This window comes from Ictidomys tridecemlineatus, chromosome 11 (assembly GCF_052094955.1).
Source record: "Ictidomys tridecemlineatus isolate mIctTri1 chromosome 11, mIctTri1.hap1, whole genome shotgun sequence".
NCBI classification, from domain to species: Eukaryota; Metazoa; Chordata; class Mammalia; order Rodentia; family Sciuridae; genus Ictidomys; species Ictidomys tridecemlineatus.
The window spans coordinates 52,980,815-53,003,714 of record NC_135487.1 but is presented as its reverse complement, the minus strand read 5'-3'; positions in this window follow the sequence as shown (position 1 = coordinate 53,003,714).

The window sequence follows — 22,900 nt, the reverse complement described above, 5'->3', positions numbered from 1 at the left end:
CACACAGATATGGTTCTGCCCTCACAGAGCTGGTGTGTGCGGGGAAGAGTCTCCATAAACTTAAATCCTCCCTTGATACCTTGTTTCTATTAAAAGGTAGTACTTGAGTGTTTTTTAAAAATGGAAAAAAAAAATCACAGCTCACAGTTTTTTACTCTAAGAATCATGGGGGAGTATTAGTTTAGAGTACCCTGAATTAGCCAAGGAGGAGTTGAGAATTTTAAAGTATAAATTCAGGCCAGGCGCAATGGCGCACACTTGTAATCCCAGTGACTTGGGAAGCTGAGGCAGGAGGCTCTAAGTTCAAAACCAGCCTCAGCTTCTTAGCAAAACCCTGTCTCAAAATAAAAAAATAAAAAAAGGCTGGGGCTGAGGTTGAGGTTGTGGCTCAGTGGTAAAGCACTTGCCTTGCATGCATGAGGCCCTGGGTTGGATCCTCAGCACCACATATAAATAAATAAATTAGATAAAGGTATTGTGTCCATCTACAATGACAAATTATTTAAAAAAAAGCCTATTAAGAAAGGGCTGTAGCTCAGTAGGAAAGCACCCCTGGGTTGGATCTCAAGTTAAAAAAAAAAGGGGGGGCTGGGGTTGTGGCTCAGTGGTAGAGCACTTGCCTTGCACATGTGAGGCACTGGGTTTGATCCTCAGCACTACATAAAATAAAAAAATTAGTAAAACAAAGGTAATGTGTTCATGTTCAATTAAAAAAAATTTTTTTTAAAAGCATAAATGCTAAAGCAAGACTTCTGACCTTTCTTCAATTCCATATATAGGGCCAGAGGTACTGTTTTGCCTTTTATATAAACGAAAGCCTGGCAGGAATGAATATAGGGGAAGAGTCTGTTCCCAGAGATTGAAAAACTGGTTCTCACCGGGCACTTCTCAGTACTTCTCAGCACTGCCACTGAGCCCAGGTTGGTGTAAATATTTGGTTAACCTCTGTCTCCCCCACTGGGCCATGAGCTGCAGGAGGGCAAGGACACTGACCTGGGCTTCTGATGGACTCTCCCAGGCCTGCTGCTGCCCTTTACCCTGGACACTCTGAGGCCCCATGTTCCCTGAGACTCTTTGTGTGCAGGGGCCTGTGCTGCAGTCTCGTTGCATGTGCTCCCACGCATTCTCACAGCAAACCCTTCAAGGTGGGAGCTCTTACCAAGCACTTTTTTTTCTGTTGAAGAATATGAGGCAAAGCAGAGTCATGTGACTTCACTCCACTCCATCTGACAGCCAGTGAGTGGCTGAGTCACCCCACTAGCTCAGAACACAGGAAAGGCTCCAGGGCTCTGGCACTCACCCTTTCCACCACGCTGCCTTGATGGACACTTATAGAAGGCCATAAGTGGAACAAGCCTGGCTGGAGACATGGGGCAGAAGTGCTTGGATGCAGGAGGGGCCACATTCTGAGGCTGCTCAGCTGCAGAACTGCCTTAAGAGTGGGACAGAGCATGCAGGCTGCACTCTTCAGATCAGCTGGGTGGTCTTGAGCAAGTTACCTCCTGTTTCTAAGTTGCAGTTCCCTCTTCTGTAAAGTGATGACTAAAAATCAATAAACCATAAACCCAAAACTGAAATGAGATATCCACCTCGCTCCCAAATGAATGGCTACTATTAAAAAAAAAAAAAAAAAAAAAAACTAGTATTGGTGAGGATGAGGAGGAGCTGGGGTCCCTGAACCCTGTTACTGGGGATGTAAAATGATGCAGCCACTATGGAAAACAGTGTAGTGGACTTTTGAAACATTAAAAAAAAAAATAGAATTACTATGATCCAGCAATTGAACTTCTGCATATATACTCAAAAGATTTGAAAGCAGTTTCTCAAAGAAATATTTATACACCCATGTTCATAGAGGCATCATTTGCAATAGCCAAAAGAAAAGCAACCTAAGTGTCTGTCAATGGATGAATGAATAAACCAAAGATGGTGTATACATACAGTGCAATAGTATGGAGCCTTATAAAGGAAGGAAATTCTGATATATGCTACACTATGGATGAATTTTGCAGACATTAAGCTTCTGATGGACCCTCCCAGACCTGGTGCTGCCCTTTACCCTGGACACTCTGATGCCCTGTATGACCAGTCACAAAAGGACAAATATTACACGTTTCCACTTACAGGAGGGACCTAGAGTTGTTGGATTCATAAACAGAAAGCAGAGTGGTGATTGCGAGGGGCTGTTGGAATTGGAGAAAGACAAGTTGTGGTTTAAAAAGCAGGTTTCAGTTTTGCAAGATGCAAAGAGTTTTGGAGATGGATGGTCATGACAGTGAATATACTTACCATCAGCTCCGTTCACAATGAACTGTGCACTTTCAAATGGTTAAGATGGTAAACTTTATGTGAAGAGTATTTTACCACAATTTTAAAAATAATCTAATAAAAAAAAATAATCTACATCTGAGAAGTGTTGTGTCAAGTGAAATAGTGTGGCACATAAACTTGAGAGAGTTAAGGGGTATAATGACCCAAGTGCCCTAAGATCTCCCTCAAGAATTTGCATTATAAAAAAGGGTCTCTGCACCTTGGGTCCCCCGAAAGTAGGGAGCACTGTCAGATTTTATCTAGTGTGGCAGGCCACACAGGAAGGTTTATTGTCAGGGTTAGATTTGGGCTGTTTTAAAGGCAAAGAGGACTTTGGGTGCAATTGCTGACTTCAAAGCAGATACCTCTCACCACCCACAGTCCTTGGGAGTGTTTGGCCTCCAGGCAGGGTGGGGCAAGAGCAGAGCCTGATGGGTGAGGCTCCATTTGTATGTCTCTGTCAAACACTGGTGCCCGTTTGCTACCAGATGCCTGATCTTCCAGTGCTGCCAAGAAAAGGTTCAGGAATGCTCACCCAGCCTGAAATTCCAGGCCTCCATCCTAGTCAGTGCCTAGTACAGTGATCTGCATTAACTGGCACTCTGCAGAGCAGGAACAAGGGCTTCCATTTATGGACTACCTAGTGTTTTGCATGTATTATCTCATTTAATCCTCACTCGGGGTGACTATTATGTGTTTTTCAGATGTTAAAACTGAAGTTCAAAGAGCTAAAGTGACTTGCTGAAACTAATGAGTGGAAGAAATTAGATTTGAACTTAGTCTTTATCCAAAACTGCTATTCATTTCCTTATGTTACACTGAGTGAAGAATGAACGAATGAATGAAAGAAAAGGGTGAGGGTTGTTATTTCCAAATGCCTTTCACCTGAAGATTTCAAAGCATTTCTTTTTTTCAAAGAATTCTGCAGTTATGAGGCAGGAGATGTAGCTCAGTGGTGGAGTTCTTGCCTAGCATTTGTGAGGCACTGGATTCCTCATACCACATAAAATAAATGAATAAAATAAAGGATCATTGACAACTTCAACTAAAAAATATTAAAAAAAAAAAAAAAAGAATTCTGCAGTTATTTATTGACTATCTGCTCTCCAGGCACCATAGAGAGCTGGCCACAGTTGTCCCTATTCTTAACAGGGCTTGCATGCAGCAAATTGTGGGGATAAGCATGTGGTAACTAGTAATAGCTAACATTTACTGACAATGCTAAGCTTGCTTTTACATGGGCTATTTTGTTTAATCCATAGAGAAAAGAGCATGAGAGGTACTAATATCAACTTCATTTGCAAATAAGGATACCAAGGCTTAGATGGGTTAAAAATTAACCTATGAAATTTCCAACTCTGCTAGCAGAAGTGTTGTCCTTGTCAGTGGCCTGACACAAAATGAGCATGACAAATGAGTTTAAGTGTTTTGTAGAAATTTGATAGACAACATTTTTTTTTTAGTCTGTTGAATAAAGTTTTTTTTTAAGTGGATCTTATATTTTATATGTTTGTTTCTTTTTATTTCATTCTCTAAGATTAATTCCCTTGGTTTTGACTTCAAAGATATTGTTCTGAAATAGGATGAAACAGTTGTTCCCATGATTATACAGTTTGAGAAGCAATGAAATAGCAAAGGCAGACCGGGGATTTGACTGGGACAGTCTCACTCCAGAGCCTAGGCTTTTCCTCAGGGTTAAAAAATGGCTGTTGCACTCCAGGCTCTGTATCTGCCTTCCAAGGAGAAAGGTGAGGGACGAAAGGCACCTGCCAGTTGAGTCACAATTGGTCTTCTGGTTGTTTATCTGTTTCACCATACTCATTCCTACTTCACAGCCTTTGTTCTTGATAGTCTGTCTTCTCCAGCTACGCTAAGTTTGGCTGCAGAACTTCACTTCAGTCTGCATGTGAGAGTCTTCTCCTCAGACACACAATCTCTGGCCACACTACTTAAAAAACAACCGTTGTCCTTTCACTTGCCAACTCTGTGCTGACCAATATAAGTATCCTCTGGTCACTTGTGCCATTGAGCACTTGAAATGTGGGTAGTCCAAACTAAGATCAATTGTAAGTGTGGTAAGAATAAATTTCAAAGACTTTGTTCAAAAAATAATATAAAATATGTCACTAATAATTGTATGTGTATGTATATATATATATATATATATATACAATTGAAATATAATTTTGAATATACTGTATTGAAAAACCAACCTCTACCTCAGAGCAAAGCCTGTCCAAGGAAGGCGCATGACCGTTGTTCTTGGAAAGACCCACAGAGCACTCCTAGGCACATTCTCACCCTGCTAAGTTGTTTATCTACAAATAACAGGAGAGATCTGCTGTACCAAGTGTCCCTGACTCAAGTCAGGCTAGGTGGGGACCCATCGCAACCACCTAGCAGCCACCAATCAGCATGAGACAGGGAAATACCTGGGATGCCAGATGACACTCCCAGTAGTTTATGGTGGTTGATAACATGTTGGGAAACCATGTAGTTCAGCACGTATTCCCCTCTTGGCTTAAACCAATCAGTTCAAACGCATCCCCCTCTGTAGTAACCAATCACCCCTACCCAACTTGTTTCCGCCAGTGAATGTGCTAATCTTGTTTTAGACTTGTTTTATGATTTTCCCGAGGTATGTGATGATTTGCTAAGAGATGCTATGATGTATGTGAAGTCCCTGCCTTCCCCAAAGAGTGTATAAAACTGCTGCAAACCCTGGGCTCGGGGTCTCTCAGCATCACCAGGTGCTGTGTGCTGCGGAGGACCGGACCGAGCTAGCTCGCCATAAACACCTCTTTGCTGCTTACATGGATCTTGGTCTCTGGTGGTCTTTTGGGGGTCCCAAATTCGAGCATAACGGTATTAAGTTAAATAAAATATTTCAATAAAATTAATTATAACTGTTTCTCTTCACCCTTTTAAAATGGGCTGCTAGGACTACCTGGTGTTTTTGCATATATTATCTCATTTAATTTAAAATTACATACGTGGCTTTCATTATGTTTCTACTGAACAGAGATGTGCTAGTCCCTGGTACAGCTGTGTTTTTCCTATAGGGGCCAGCTTCACCAGACAGTAGCCAATTTATTTATTGTTTTATTGATCACCAGCCTCTCCTAATGGAATTGAAACTCCAGAATGGCAAGGGCTTTATTTCCTGCTCCCCCACTCTGATCTCAAGTCTTAGAACACAGCCTGGCACAGCCTGGATACTGTCTTCCAGCACCGCCCATGTGAATAGATAAATAAATGAGTGAACAAACCCATTGGGCCGGGAGTGCCTTGGCTCCTTTCATCTTTGTGTTCACACCATTTTGCATGCCTGACAATTTGCTTAAAAATAGGCCTTTGTAAAAAGCATAAAACGTGTGTCTACCTTCACTTTCATCTCCGCCCTCAGGGCAGTTAGGTACTATTCAAAGTGCTCCCCCTCAGAAATCCACACTTTAGAAAGATTGCTTACGCTTTTCAGATACAGAAATCTACACTAGGGTTTTTGTTAATTATCATCAACGATGTCAAAAATAATTATTCATGCTGGAGAAGGGGCTCCAAGGTGCAGCTTTCTTGACAAACAAGACTTGAGAACCAGCAAATTGGGCAGCCATGTGCCCCCAGGGCAACCCTGGAGATCCTGAGACCCCCCCACCCTGGGTCTGTGATCCCACCTCTTCCCACCAATTTTCTGTACTTGACCTGGACCTGGGGTGGGCTCTTTGCCCCCTGCAGGCTCCTTACAGGGCTCTCTGCTCTTACCCCACACACTTGAAAGAACTGATCGCGGTTTTTTTGCACCTAACTGGCTAACAAACACAAGTCTGGCAGAATTGGTTCAAGTCCTGCTTTCATCACAGCTTAGCTCCAGGTAGCAAGGTGAGGGGGATTGGACGTATGCCTTCACCTGGCCCATCTGCCTCCCTCCGCTGGAGGCGACTGATGTGTATCGAAAAGCAGCCAGTTGTTAAACCAACACGACGGCTGAGACCGTTGGGGTTTTTATCATCCCAGGTGCTGCTCTTAGTGGTCGCTTTCTCCCCAAGCTCTCCTCCTCTGTAACAGAAACCTGACCCTGGCTCAGACGGCGCCTGTCTGCACTTGGGCTGCGGTGGTTCTGCTCCCTTCCAGGCCTGTTGCAACAAGCCATTGCCAGGGCGGCAGGCGGCAGGCGGCACCTCAGCGGCCTCAGAGGTCAGATGGAGGTGTTCCGTCTGGGCCAAAATTTTAGAGGCAACTAATATTCTCACAACCAGGCCTTGGAATTGGCCTTAGGCTTTTGTTCTGCTTTGGAGAATAGAAAACTGCAGTCTTTAGAACCTCAGGACAGGGCTGACTCCTGGTTCCCAGCACCGGGCACTGCCCTGGGGCCATCTAAGAACATTGCGGGCAGGTCTGAATCCATGTGTGCTTGTGCGGTAAATGGGGTTCATGAGCTGAAAACCTAGTTTCACAAAACCATGCACTGTGTTTTACATGCTTACAGATGAACAAAACTTATTTTGGTTGGGTGGTTCAAACTTCGGTCAATATCTGAATCAATCCGTCCTAAAAGAACAAATGCTATTCCTCAGGGTCTTTGTACTCAAAGGCTGGGTGCTGCTGAGCTTAGTGCCAGCTCCTGAGCTAGAGGAGAGTTCACAGAGTACCTGGACCAATGATTTTCATATTTTTCTGGATTAGAATCTTTTTTTTCTTTTAAGCCCAAATCCCATTTTTTAAAAGAAGCCATAGAAGCAGCAAAGTCCCCCTAGGGTAAGCTAGTTCTGCACCTAGACAGGGGAAGGTGTCCAGGCCAAGGCTGATGTGGGTAAGAAGCCTTGTTTCCTGTGCCCCACCAATGTCTACAGATCCACTCACTCTGTCATCCTGGAGCCCCCTCCCCTGGAGGAGTTGCCCACTCAGTGTCTCATTCAACAAACACTTATAAGTACCTGCTGTGTACTAAGAAGAATGGCATGCCCTGACAGGCAAGAATCATTGTCATGGTGGATCAGGCATCCACCAGGCCACAGCCATGGAGCCTGTGATTCCACTGGGGGTCACCAGGGAAAGCTTTCTGCAGATGTCTCAGGGGACTCTTGAAGGAGGTAGGTGGAGGGGAGGGTGAGTTTGGGGGAAGCAAGGTTGGCCTAAGTATTCTAGGCCAAAGGAATGACATGTGGAGGGAATAATAATTACAAGTAGCCCAGGTGACAGTGATCTGCATGCTGTGGCATCTATACAATCCTTGAAGGTATGTACTATTATAGGCCCCATCTTTCATGTGAGAAAACTGAGGCACAGAGCTGTGAAATACCTTGTCCAACATCACATAGTGGAAAGTTAAAGAACCAGGATTCAAACCCAGATCATCTGGAAGCAAGATCTCCGTATTTAGTCACTGTGCCACACTGCCTGAAATGTCAAGAGACCAGGAAATACGTCGCCTTCAGTTGGATGCCTTGGCGGACTCTGAGGAAAGGCTCAGAGGCCAGAGGGACCAGCCAGGCCTGACATTGTTCAAGATGCTAAGGAGTCTGGCCTTGATCCAACAGCAGTGAAAAGCTATTAAAGGGTTTTAATTAAAGTGAAAGGAACAGATTTATTTAAATTTTTCCTGCAACAAAACCAGATCCTTATGAGATCATCAACACTGATCCTATCATTTCCCATCACCCTTTTCACCTCAGTCACCTCTAGAAGGTCAAGCCTCTCTCCCAAGTCATACACCATCGCCCCAGCCCTCAGCCCCAAGGGAGCTCTGCACACCATTAATCTGGCCTATCGCTCACCTGTCCTATCAGCAGCTTCCCCTCCTCTGTCCTCAACCCCTTCTCTGAATGTTTGCTTACTCCTTGCACTGACTAGTGCTGAGATTTGCTATAAAACTTGCTTCTCGGGCTGGGGATGTGGCTCAAGCGGTAGCGCGCTCGCCTGGCATGTGTGCGGCCGGGGTTCCATCCTCAGCACCACATACCAACAAAGATGTTGTGTCCGCCGAGAACTAAAAAATAAAATATTAAAATTCTTTCTCTCTCTCCTTCTCCTCACTCTCTCTAAAACAAACAAACAAACAAAAAAAAACTTGCTTCTGCTTCAGCTATGTAAAAACAGGTCCCCTTATTTTCCCCTCATACCATGCCCCTGTGCCATGTGACAGGATTGGTGTGTGCCTCATTTCCTATTGCATTCCAAGCCTTTGACTCTCTTCTCCTTCAGTTCCCCTTCCTTTTATTTTTATGTCACAGACTTTATTTCCCCATCAGTCTCCTCAGGTGGCTGCCCCCCTCCTGCCCACCCTGTTTTTCTCCTTTCACTGGTGACCCCTAACATCCCCTTGTTTCCTTCCACTGCCACCATTCTTGGCTACTTCAAAACTCAGGAGGCTGATCCAGCTGATATCCTGGCTCCTTGTTCTTCAATTCACTGATACGAATGCTGTTGGTTTCCCCAGCCCACCTCCAGCTGTCCTGGTCCTTGCTCTCAACCTTCCATAATGGATTCCCATTAAATGTACCATCTCTCAAATTGCAATCGCAAGCATCCCAGTCTCTGCTTCCAGCTCACTCTCTCTGTTCCTCCAGCCCAGTATGTTTCCAACCTCAGGGAGACCTGCAACTCTATCAACCGGCTGTGTTCTCATCAGTCAACACACTTTCATCTCAGCTTAGAGATACTTTTTTTTTTGGAGGGGGGGTACTGGAAATTGAACCCAGAGTCACTTTACCTCTGAGCTACATCCCCAGCCCTTCTTATTTTTTTTTTCATTTTGAGACAGGGTCTTACTAAGTTGCTTTAGGCCTCCTTAAATTGCGGGGCTGGCTTTGAACTTTCGATCCTCCTGCCTCAGCCACCTGAGCCACTGGAATTACAGGAGGGTGCCACCGCGCCGTCTTACAGTTTTTTCTTAGAGACAGTTCTGCAACCCACCTCCAACAAACTTCCCTGCCAAGCTCCAACTTTGCAGCTCTCTCATCTGTACCCAAGCAGCTGTGTGTTCTTACAGAATCCTCTGACTACCAGGATTGGGTTCCTGTTACCTTCATGGTCTCAAATCCCTAGTGCACACTTCCCTCTGCCTTGCGACACTTCTCCACTATCTTGACTTCTCCTCTCTACTACTGTTCACACCTTCTCTCTCCTCTGGCTTCCACCCCCAGCACCACAAACATGAAGCAGAGCCAAACCAGAAATGAGTGAACGTTGCTCAGCCCCATATTCCCCTCTCACTGCTGGTCTAAAGCTCCGTTTCCTTTCCTGACCAACATGGTGAGCGGTTGTCTAGGGCTGCCTCCTGCTCTTCCTTGCCTGTTCTCGTCCCCACTGGTTCTTTCTGAGCTTGTCTCTCCTTCTCTGCAGTGATGCCTCTTGGGAAAGTGGCCAGTGGCCTCCAATGGTCACTTTGTCATTCTTACCAGAACTTCACAGCTGCATTTCAAATATGGCTGACTCTCCTTCTGGGAAGATTTTTTTTTTTTTCTTTTGACATCTGGGACATCAGATGTCAAACTGTCTTGGCCCTACCCTACCTCCCTGGCAGATCCTTCTTTATTTCCTCTGCTGGATCTTTCTCCTCTTTGACTTTAAATATTGGAATTCTCTATTCTAGAATACCTTCATTCTTTCCTTTGTGATCTAATTTAGTCCCACAGTTTCAATGCCAATTTAAACCTATGATTCCCAAATTACACTTCCAGTCATGGCCTCTCAGTCGATTTCCCAACTCCATCCAGCTGCCTCATTGATACCTTCACATGGCTGAACCAAACTTAACATGATGCAAGCTTGACTCCATTCCCCTGCCAGCATGAATACCACCAGGTTCCCTGATTTAAAAAAAAAAAAGTGACATCATCACTCACTGAGTTGTTCCAACCTGAAACCTTGGAGTGACCTGATTTCCTTCCTTCCTTTGTCCCCATCAGCAACTGCTCTCCAGAATCCATTCACTTTTTACTGATGCCTTCACTTGCATCCCCCAACCAAGTCCCCAGCATTTTGTGCCTGGAGACCTGAAAAAGGCTTCTAATTAGACTCTCTCCCCATCCCCCGGCTCCTGCCCTCCACACTGTTCTCCATACACCTGCCAGGATTATCTCTGAAAAGAGTCGAGTATTCCATGTCACCTTCTTCCTTATGTCTTCCCACCTGACTTAGAAGAAAAACCATAATTCTTGTTCTAGCTTGCCCTGTCCACTGTCTCCTCCCCTCCCACTTACCCTGCACCACTCATGCTCACCTCCTTTGTCCTCTAGACTTGGAAGGTTGTCTCTATCATGGGGCCTTTGCTATAGCTTCTTCCTGTAGACCTCTGCTTGGAAGGATCCTTCCTGAGTCTCAGCCTATGTCACATCCTCAGAGAAGCCTTTCCTCACCATTCCGCCTAAAGCCTCACCCACCACCATCACCACCACACCCATGTTATTTGCTATCACACTATCTTGAGATCAATGTTCTTCAGAGTTATTGAAGAAAAAAATGCAACCTGATATTTGAATACTTATTTGTTTAAGATATTTGAATGTCTTACTTGGAATCTGCCTCTAACCTCCACCCCAACGCTCTTTCTCCCCACTAAGCTACATGTCACTGTCACTAGCCTAGAATACCTAGCACTCAAAACATACTTGTAGAATGAATGAATTATAAACTAAGTACTCCATGCTCCAAAATGCAGAATCTCTCCTTAGCTAGATTCTTGCATGAGAGGAGGCCCATGCAATCAAGACAAAATTTTCAGATGTAATATTAAAAGGTCTTTCAAATAATTTGAACTAAGAATGGACTGAGCTCTTTTAGAAAGGGGAAAGGTTCAAGGAACTATTATTAGATGCCTATTGCAAAAGGTTGTCTCATTTCATCCTCACAACAATCTTGCCAATTTTGTATAATTATCCCCATTTAGTGGAGCAGAAACAGAATCAGAGGAGTAAGAAACTGGCCCAGAGCCATACAGTAAAAATTGGCATCTGAGTCAGGGATATATAATTCCAGAGAAGCCATGGGTTTGTCTGGCACAGTTAGCTGGTGCTTTATTTACTATCCCAAGCATTGGGGTCTTCCTCTGCAAAATGATGGCAATGATGTGCTCTCTAGGGCTGTCATTAGGATTGCAGGGACCATGCAGAGAGAAGTGTTTGTTCATGCTCAGCACATGGAGAGCACTAGTCACCTGTATCTTACTATCAGTGTTGTCTAATTGTTTTGTTTTTGTAGCAGGGATTGAAGCCTGGGATGCTTAACCACCAAGCCACATCCTCAGCCCATTTTTGTATTTTATTTAGAGACAGGGTCTCAATGAGTTGCTTAGGGCCTCACTAAATTGCTGAGTCTGGCTTTGAACTCACGATCCTTCTCCCGAATTACTGGGATGACAGGTGTGCACCATTGCACCGGGCTATTGTCTAATATTTTGAAATTAATGAATGGGGAAGCTAAGACAGGAGGCCTAATAAACTCCAAAGCCTTTGTCTGTGATTTTCTCATGGAGTTGGGTGGGAGCTTGTCAGATCTGCAGCAGGAGAGATGCTGTAAGACTGAGGATCTCCACATCCCTCTCAACTCTGACAGTGTGTCATTCCTGCCTTTATCCTCATGGGCCCATAGAAATCAGAGTGCATTCCTCCATCACCCTCTACTTCTGGGTGAAGCAAACTCACCTGGCCAGGCACCACAGAGGTATAGATAAGATAATTTGGTGTGATGCTCATTAGAGTCAAACCCAGCTGGGTTTGGGTACCATGCTTACACCATCTTGGGTTAGTGTGGGCAAGTTCTTTTCTTTCCTGAGGCCTCAGTTCTTTAATCCACAAAGCAAGGATAATAGGACATCCTCCCAGCTGGTGAGTACTGAAGGGGTTAACATACATAGAGTACCCAGCTCTATGCCCACAGAACCTGGAAACGTACTGAGGCCTCCCTTGAGTGATAGTTCTGGTTATTATTCCCTTTCCTGAGCCCCTGGGTGAACAGTCATTGTTTGAAGACCCGGGACAGCCATGTTTGTGCAGAATTTGCTTCCTATGGTTGGACCTGTTAGATATATAATCAGCTGATTAGAATTTGCTCAAGTGTGTAGGAGCCAGGCTGCAAGAGGGGCTGGATCCCTGTGCAGAGCTCCTAATGAGGCAAACAAGTCGTGCTGTTCCTGTTTTTGAGTCTCAGGGAAAGACCAAGTGCTATTTTTAGTTGTGGTAGGTTTGGGTTCTGGGGAGGGCTCTGGAGCTGTGTTTGTTACATTAGGTTTTAACATAATACAGAGTCACCCGCTAAAGGGATCTGTTTCAGGTTTTTTTTTTTTTTTATTAATTAGAATGTTGTTATGTTTTTTTTTTTCAAGTTGAGATGTTCATACTTAATGGGCAGCAAGCAAACAGGGCCCTATACACGGATTTAACCTAATAAAAATAAATCCTTTGTTCTATTAAGTTTCCATGAGGTCCCCTAAAAACAGGAAAAAAAAGTCATAATACAGCATTGCCTTCACTAAAGTTATTCTTTTAGTAAAAAAAATATTTTGTGATTATACCATTGTGTATCTCACAAAAATAAACTTTGGATGAATGTGCTGTGACTCAGGAGTGAAAGCAAGACCTTCCTATGGAATTTTTTTTGAGCTCTTTCAGGTGTAGACAGACGACCATCTGTCTCCTAAGATGACGAACCTGAAGCAGCGGGGGAGGGAAATAATTACAGCAAGTACAGATCATCTGCGTTTGGGAGGCTGGGAACAAAATGTTGATGTGTGTAATAAGCCAGGTTTTGCAGAATCAGACCCAGTGGTTTCACTTAGGAAACATCAGCCTGGTGCCCAGGATGGACCTGCCTCCAGAGATACATAAGGGAACCAGATAGACTCCATCTTGTTCTGAAGGAGTTTAAGGCTCAACAGGGAAGATGCAGGGGGAAACAGTGTGATGGGGGGCCTGTAGGAGAAGCAGCCTCCTGAACCAACTAAAAGACTTTCGATTTGCTGAATAATCCTGAACTTCGGTTGCTTCGTGCATGAGGCTAGGATGGCAGGTTAAACATGTGCACAGATGGTCAAAACAAACAAACAAAACCTTCCCATGTCCTCTTTCCCACGCTCCAAAATGAAAGAACAATCCAAGCAAGAGGAGAGCAAGGGACCCAGAAATAAGGAGTTCCAACCTAAGAGAGAGCCAGGGAGCCCGGTGACAGCTGTGCACCAGGCACAGAGGCCACCTGTCCAGATCTAAGCTGATTAGAAGATCCCAGAGATATTGCTTCAAGAAGATGAAATTGATAGAATACCAACTAAATATAGTTGGTGTACATATTTGGAAAGCATGCAAGGGCAGACATGTGGGAGGTGGAATTAGATGTAAATGCACAGAATATGAAGCAGACTTTAAGAAAATTATTTCAGAGGCAACAAAAAATTATGCAGGTAAAGTTAAAAAAAATAACAGGCTAGAATATACAGCAGTGAATATAGGGATCTGGCAAAAATTAAGTTTTATCTATACTAAGAGAACAGAAAAGGGAGGCATATGTGTGGGTATAGGGTATGTGTTTGTGTGGTATGTGTGTGTGTGTGTGTGTGGGTAGGATGTGTGTGTGTGCAGGGTGTGTGAGAGTAGGGTGGGGGTATAGAATGTGTGTGTGTGAGTGTGTGGGTTTAGGGTGTGTGGTCATAGGATATGTATAGGGAGTATGTGGTTGGGTGCAGAGTGTGTATTTATGTATGTGTGCAGCAATTGTGTTGTGTGCAGTGTGTGTGGGTGTAATGTGTGTAAGGCATGTGTGTAGGTGGGTGCAGGGTTGTGTGGATATAGGATGTGTGTGTGCAGGATATGAATGTGTGCATGTGTAGAATGTATGTGCAGAGTGTATGTGCATAGTGTGTGTGTGTGTGTGTGTGTGTGTTGAACATGGGTGGTAGATCGATGACAAAGCTTAATCCTTATCCTCCATAGTACAAAGCCTTGCTTAAAACCGAAATCACAAAGTAGCTGTCGAAGCATGGGGCTGAGAACATAGTGCTAGACAGCAGGGAGTCAGCTAACGCACTGAAGGTGGTGTTCTCTGGCCTGTGGGAATTGCCTGGTGTGTGGGGATGGAGTAGGGAACATCAAGGTAATCATCATTTTTTAAAAACCAAAATATGTAGAGCTGCTTGACTCTTTATACAACTTGGATCACATAAAATCAAGTTAAAAAAAAAACAGCTATACAAAACACAAAGTGCTGGAATTCCTTGGTGTTTGTTAGCAAACATGAAAGTCATGTGCATATCACATGAAAACCTTTCTAAGAAAGGGTTGCCATCACATGGTGAGCCCAAGCTAGCTGCCCTTCACATTAGTTCTCAGACTTGCAATGTTGGCTTGTTGATAAAACATCATCTACTTAAAAATGAGGGTGGGGTAGATAATAACAGTATTTCCATAGGGTAGTTGAGAGGATCAAATGCAAAGAGCATTTATTTAGTCATAAACATTAGCCATAAATATTGGCAAGTTGACCTCTCTGTTCTCCTCTGCTTTATCTCAGGAGATGCCCTTAAAGTGGGAGGAGAAGGGACTTTCTCTTCACTTCTCCTTCTAATGCCATCCAGGATGTTAGGTGTGGTGGTGAGCCCTCTGGGACCATGGTGACAAGGGCCACACCCTGAGGGTGGTAAAATAAGAATACAGAAGGAGACATAACCTCCCACCCAGCCCCCAATTCCAGTCTGTAATATGAGAAAGAAATATAAATACTTATGTCAAAAGTCCTGGGTGGCTATCTTATAGCATAACAACTTTCTTTGCTCATTAACAGTAGTAGCAGCACTAGTTGGACAATTATTTATGGTACACTGAGTAGGAACACCTATCTTGTACCTGGACACCTGAAGCCTTGATGTAGGAAAGACTGAAGGAACTAGTAAATGCTTAGGCTAAGAGTAGAGAAAGAATGTTCTGGGCAGAGAGTAAAGCATGGGTATCAGTGATGAGGATGAGAGGAGCACATAGAGTTGGGGGGAACCCAAAGAAGCTGAGGAGGGAGTGGGAGGAGAAGTTTCTAGAAGCGAGGCTGGTGACATAAGCAAGGCTAAGGGCTCACAAGCCAGGTTAAGGAGTTCTGACTTTCAGGGACAACAGGGACCCATGGAAGGAAAGATGATGGAACTCAAATTTTAATGGGTGATGTTTGTGGGATGGAGGATGGGTTGGAAATAGGAAAGAACAGAGGAAAGGAGGTTAGTCAGGAGGCTGTTTCAGTCATCTAAACAAGTCATAAAGGAGACCTGGGAAATGGTAGTTGTAAGATGGACAGAGGTGAGGACAGATTTGGACAGCAGGTAGAACAACTAACTCAACCTGAAGACAAAGTGGGAAAGGGGCATTGAGAATCAGGCCTGGGTTCCTGGCTGTTCTGCTGGGAGGACAACTGTGCTGTTCATGGAGGCAGGGAACAGGATGGGGAGCTGGCTTGGGGAGGTGTATACACGATACTGGGCTCAGTTTCACATGCTTAGTTGGAGGAGCCAGAAAAACATCCCACTGTTAAAAGTTGGGGAAGCAACTAGATATCCAAGAGAGAGTCCAGGCTATCAGGATTTGTTCTCACCCCAGAATTAGTCTTCCTAATGCACTTTAATTATTTATTTTTTTTCTTTTAAAGAGAGAGTGAGAGAGGGGGAGAGAGAGAGAGAGAGAGAGAGAGAGAGAGAGAGAGAGAGAGAGAGAGAGAGAGAGAATTTTTTTAATATTTATTTCTTAGTTCTCGGTGAACACAACATCTTTGTTGGTATGTGGTGCTGAGGATCAAACCTGGGCCGCACGCATGCCAGACGAGCGCGCTACCGCCTGAGCCACATTCCCAGCCCCCCTAATGCACTTTAAAAGAACGAATTAGGCACACTTTTGAATAGCCGCATCAGTCTGGGAAAGAGACATCACCATTTTACAACAGAGGACACTGGGACCCCCAAAGACCCAAAGCCTGTACTCAGGGAAGTTAGAGGGCTAATTCCTTGGGTCTGCTCAAAAACAAAAATCTAGATCATACAACTCAACATGGCATGCAACCCTGGATCTTTGTCAAATGACTCTGAAATACCTGTCAATCCCCTCATGATGTCAATCATTCACTAACCCTTAACTGAGGACCTGTCTGTGCATTGTGCAGTTCTAGAAGTTGAAAATATATAAGGTGAACAAGACAAAGTCCAAGTTAAGTGGTACTTGGGAAGTAAAAACCATCCTGCCACCACCTATAAGACGTTAGCCAGAAAAACTGTGGCACTACGAGGAAGAAGAGCAAGGTGGGCCTGATCCAGAGGGACAGGGGAGAGACTTGCCATTGGAATGATCAGGAAAGTGTCGTGGACAATAAGAGCCAACCATATAAAAAAAAATCTAGGAAAAGGACACTCTGGGGGGCAGCACCTGCCAGTGCAAATGTGAGATGGGGCTTGGTGTAGAGAAGCTGCCAAAGGCCAGGGTGGCCATGGCAGGCTGAGTCAGGGGGAAAGTCCAAGGACACAGGGTCAGGGAGGTGCCAGGGTGCAGTGCAGCGGTATTTCAGGTGAAAGCTGATATATCATTCTGTGTCTGATGGGAAGTCATTAAAGGGTTTCGTTGTGGACGTGAGCAGTCGCTGTGGCTGCTATGTGGCAGGTGGATTCGGGCTGGGGGAGGCAGGGAGTGGACACTGGGTGAGGGAGCTCTCTCCTCTTGCTCTGACTCTGTCCTCCTCTTCCTCGCCACAGCCAATGAGAACTGTTTCACTCCCGAGTTTGAGGAGAATCCTATTTTGATCTCTTCGCAAAGCCAAGCACAGTTTGGGGCATGTAGCTGTCCCTTTAATAATATTTGATGTTTGATTAATAAGTTAAACAACCCATTGATTCATAGAATCGGGCAATCCAATTAAAAGGCCTCAAAAACAAAGACTAGACATACCAGCTGTTTGCCGGCGCTGGTCAGTTGCTAGAGCGGGAAGCCGTGTCAGGCTCAATCAACAGGGTGACCCAGTAGCCCACGATGACACAGTCTCCAGGTCTGCCATTGTTCTCTCTGAAAGCGCCTGCAGAAATCTGGAGGAAAACAAAAACATCCCTTTTCAACCCCATGTTTTCTCCAGGGGCTTGTCATCATCAGCTGAAGTGGGAGCACCCATGAGCTCAGATGTGGGCCCCGGGGCACCCAGGTGGACTATGGATCATGCCTTATCTGCTTCCCCCAGATTCACTGGGTAGCATAGGATCTTTGGGCTTTCTCGCAAACAGGGCTTGAGTCACCGCAGAAGCTGAGGAAAGGCACGGTCGTACTTCCTGTCCTTAGCGCTCCAGTTCCTGGGCCAAACCCCATCAACGAGGGCAATCACTGGGTCACTGCTCTCCTGAGGTAAAAACCATGGTGGTTGCCAGGACTGATGGGACGTACCTATTATCACAGCAACTTGGGAGACTGAGGCAGACTGAGGATCACGAGTTTGAGGCCAGCCTTAGCAATCAAAATAAACAATAAAAAGGGCTGGGAATGTGGCTCCGTGGTAAAGTGCCTCTGGGTTCGATCCCCAGTACCAAAAAAAAAAAAAAAAAAAAAGTGCACAATGACTTAGAGTTGCCTGCCCCACTCAGCCTCTCCTGGAAGAATCCCCACCCAGCTCTTGTTGAAAGAGTGTAAAACGTAGAAAACATCATAACCCCCATGGCCTGGAAGTAATTCCCTGACCCCAAAATGTGTTCTACATAGACTGGCCTGAAAAATTCATCAAATCACTCTCTGAGGAAATGGAACCCAAACCCAGAAAGTCTGGCTCTGAGCTTATGAAGTGAGACAATTAAGGCAGGAGGAGAGTGAGAAAAGAAAGGTCTGGAACTGTGCTGGACAGTGTAGTAGCCACGGGTACTGATTTAATCCTATTTACATAAGCATTTCCATGAATAGACTGAAGTTAGTGAATGTGCTTAAATTTATGTATATAATATTAGAAATTAAGGGCTGGGGCTGGGGCTCCCTGGTAGAGCACTTGCCTGGCATGTGTGAGGCACTGGGTTCAATTCTCAGCACCATGCATAAATAAATAAAGTTCATTGACAACTAAGTATATTTTAAAAAAGAAATTAAAATTCCGTTCTTCAGTTCTACTGTGCCAGCATAGAACATTTTGGTCATCCCAGGTGGTCCTATTGGACAGGTTGGTCTGGAAGACACATTAGGTTAGAGAGTAAGGAATCTTAGTTCCAGGTTTTCAGCTCCTGATTCCCATCCCCAGACCCCCTGTCCCACACCTCACAAGATCATTTGCATTCTTATAAGTAACCTACCACCCCTCCTGCCACCATCACTTTTTTCTTGAACTAGTTGGATTCTTCATTTTTATTTTAGCTTATTATAATCAAAAGAACATGTGCTGACTGATATTAATAATAAAAATGATTTTAAATGGTCACAATTTATCAGATGGTCCTATGAATGAACACCATGCCTTAGCTTTGTACACATGTTCTTATTTAATCCTCTTAGGGAAACTAATAATGCACAGATTTTGTCTCTGTTTAATAGCCAAGAGAACCAAGACGCAGAGAGGTTAAGCAAGTCATTCGAGGCCACAGAGCCGGTAGGTGGTAAAATAGGAGTGGAACTGATCTTTGCCTTCAGTGATTGACGCACAAGAACCTGGCTTAAGCCCCGGATTCAGCCTGTAGGAAGTGGACTCCTAAGGCACCACTCTTACACAATCAGTAGGAACTGGAAGTCTGAGACTTCCCTAGAGATAGCCAGGTTCTGGAACCCCTAATTAGGACAGCTGGTCTGGTTGCAATCATCACTCTGTCTCGTCCTTTTTTCTCCCTCTATAGAAGGAAAGTTTGAAAAGCGACAAGGCCCTGAGCTCAGGCTGGCCCTGCTGAGAGACAGTCCATCAGGAGCAAACTGCATGTCCTGTGAACTTGGGGTCCTGCCAGCAAAATTCCCTGATGCTAGAGCTTTGGTTAGGGACCCTAAGTGGTGTGCTGATTGGCGATAGAAGCCAAGTTTGGGGGGTGGGGGTGGGGGTGGGGGTGGGGGTGGGGGGAGTCAGCACATACTTCTCTGCTGAACTTCATTTCCCATTTGGTTTTGGCAGCTTGTATTTAACGAAATGAGGCCAATCCAAGAATTCCATGTCAACATTGCTCTTTTTTACTGGAACCACAAATTCAGCCCCCTGGGACCTGGCTCTATCTCTGGGTAGACATCAAAAACAACTCCTTTTTTTTCCCTTTGAAACTGTAACAGTCTTCTAAGAGCAAGCCACTTCCTCACCTCTTATTTTTTTTCTCCCCTTTGAGGAAGAAAGTAAGGGCCAGAGTTTGTGGGCTGCAGCCCCCCAGGATTTACCGTTGGCAGAGAAGGCCTGGGGGCTGGCCAGGCTGTGGGGGTCTTCCTGCACTCAGCTGTTGGTTTGTCCTTTCTTGTGCTTCCAAGGCCTCCAGGCTCCTTCCTGCCAGCCTGCTGTTCTCCCTCCCAGGGCCAGCTCCAGGAGTAGGCATGGCTCTCCCCCACCCCCTCATCACCCTGCCACAGCTGCCCTCCTGCTGTGACTTGGGGAAGGGGGAGTGTTGTAAAAGGTGCTGTCCCATCCCAAATCCTGGCCCAGCCGGTGAATAAATCCTCACACACATCCATCAAAACTTCCGCAGCTCTCCAGGGCTCCTCTCCTTTGGGGAGAGGAACGACATTTGAGTTATTCCAACATTTGAGATCCCAGCTGGGGTGGGGATGGGGGTGAGGGCAGGAAGAAAGTGATCGGTGATGAATGGACAGTGGAAAGTAGAAAAGGCTGGGACAGCAGTGGTCTGTGCCACAGGCCAGGCTCTCCCAGTGAGAGAGGAGCTGGAGAAAGGCTGATTGGTGCCTGCTGCCCTGGACCCTAGGATGACCTCATTCCAGGTCACCTTTCTCCCCAGGGGTGGATGTGTGGCCCTCCTCTGTGTCCTCATGACTTCTTGTGCTTCTCTCTTTTGTAGATCTAACCATTCAGAAATGGTCTTCTTTCTCACCTGTCTTCCCAGCATGACTCTCCTGAGCCCCCAGCTCTGTGCACACATGGAGGTCAATGTACCTTTGCAGAGGGAGGGGATGGATCCTGGCTGCTCTGTGGACCACCAGGGGAGGTGCAGGTCAGGGGCGGCTTATTGCTGCTCCAAACAAAGACTCTAATCCAAGGACAGCATTGTGCTTGGAACACGGATCTAGGCTCTATCACCTACCAGCTGTGTGCTTGGGCAAAGTTAATCCCTGTGCCTCATTCTCTTCACTTATCATATAGGGATGATAAGAATACCTACCTGATAGTGTTTTGTGAGAAATAAATGAGTTTATACAGGTTGAGGCTCCCTCATCTGAAATGCTTGGGAAGAGAAGAGTACCCGATTTCAGAGATAATATCAGCACAGATTTTACTGATTCACCACCATTCCCAGTCAGAAAATCCTAAATCTAAAATGCTTGAAAAATCCAAAGTGTTTTGAGTGTCTGCACTTAAAAAAAAAAAAAAATAAGAAAGAATTCTCAGATTTTGGAAGAATTTGGAGTTTGGGTTTTTGGATTATGGATGCTCAATCTACACATCCCAACTAAGCTCTCAATAAATGTTAGCTACAAAAAATAAATAGAGTGTTGGGCATGGTGGTGCATACCTATAATTTCAGCAGTCTGGGAGCCTGAGGCAGGAGGATTGTGAGTTCAACGCCAGCCTCAGCAACTTACTGAGGGCCTGAGCAACTCAGTGAGAGCTGGTCTCTAAATAAAATACCAAAAAAAAAAAAAAAAAAAAAAAGGCTGGAGATGATGTAGTTCAGTGGTTGAGTGCCCTTGGGTTCAATCCCCAGTACCAAAAGGAAAAAAAAAAAAGTAAATAGAAAGCACGACTAGAAGAGTTGGGCCTTCAAGTTGTCCTCATTTGATGCCAACTTCCTTTGCTGCCACCTCAGTGGCTTCTCCCATGTCCATCCTCGCTGGTCCATTCTTGTCTTGGGCCCTGGTTTATTTCTCCCTCATGGCTGGCATACCCTTCCCCAAGTAGCTATGTGGCTTTTTCTCCCACGTAAATAAAAAATATTTTTTCCTCAGGAGCCTTGCTTCTCGTCCCCTCCAAAAGAGCGACCTCCCTGTTTCAGGTGTCTTCACGGAGCGCGTATTTGCGAGTTCCTTTCTTTGCCTTTTTATTTTATTTTTTGAGGTTGTATATGAACAGCATGGCTTTGTTTTATTTATTCATTTTTTAATGTGGTGCTAAGCATCAAGTTCAGTGCCTCACACTAGCTTGGCAAGTGCTCTGCCACTGAACTACAGCCCCAGCCCTTTATATGTGCCTTTTGTTTGTGTCCACACTGAAGTGTCATCACCATGAAGACAGGTACCTTGTTTGGTTGCCTTGTCGTTCCTAGTGCCTGGTATAACGACTGCCACGTAGCAGATGCTTGGAAATAGCCATGGAGCGAGGGAATGAGTGAATGCGTGAGTAGATGAATAGGTGTCTGGATGGGTCCATTGGCCCCTTTGGGGAGCCATATGCTTCTATTTCCACCAGCTTTCTCCTCTTCAAACTCCCAACCGCATTCCCTCATGGGAAGCCCTCAACCAACTCCCTCTCTGTGCCCCAAATTTCTCCCTAGTGCCCCCCCCTTTCCTCACAGTTGACCCAGTTTGCCAAAACCATACCTGTCTCGGGAGGCAGGTTTCTGGCACAAGCAGTTTGGGATTTGCCGATTAGTCCAGAAGGATCAGCTGTCCCCGTGTCAACAGTTAAGGGGACACAGTGGACAAGACAGAGTGATGACAGGCCAGTGGGAGAAACAGATGAATAGGGTGACAATCACATCTGCTTTGGAGCTGGGTCAGAAAAATCCAAGGAGGATGGGACTACAGAGGAGGGCTCACAAACCAGGCTTAGGGCAGGAGTCTGCCTTGAACAAAGCTGGGCTCCATCACAGAGCCTCATCCAAATAAAGTATGGAGGAATGACGCATAGGTAAGCTGTTGCATTTATCCTAAATTGAAAAAGTACCTGGAGAACCAAGCTCTAGTGAAACTAGACACTTATCAGCCCGGGAGTTCAGATGCCACATCATCAGAGAGGTATTTAAAGGCCCCAGGGAGTAGCAGTCCAGCAGTGTAATTAGCAGGGAGAAGAGCACCTGCTACTGTCAGGAGTGAACTTGGACTCCAGACGCTGTTGTCAGAACAGGAGAAGGGTGGCTCATCCTCCACTTCCTGCTGTGAGGGGGGAATGTCTCACCAACCTTGTACACTGTGAGTCACAGACCCAAAGACCTTTCTTTTTTATTTTCATAATTCCTGCTAACATGATTTTTTTTTTTTTTTTTTTTTTTTTTTTTTTACTGGGGATTGGACTGAGGCATGCCACTCCACGGAGCCACATCCCTAGCCCTTTTTATTTTTTATTTCGAGATTGGGTCTTGCTAAGTTGCTGAGGATCTTGCCAAGTTGCTGAGGCTAACCTCAAACTTGGAATCTTCCTGTCTCAGCTTCCCTAGTTGCTGGAATTACAGGTGTGTGCCACTGTATCCAGGCCTGGATGTGATTTTTTTTTAAAATGATTTTTCAGAGTGCTGTAGCTTGAATTGTGTCTCTCCCCAAAATTC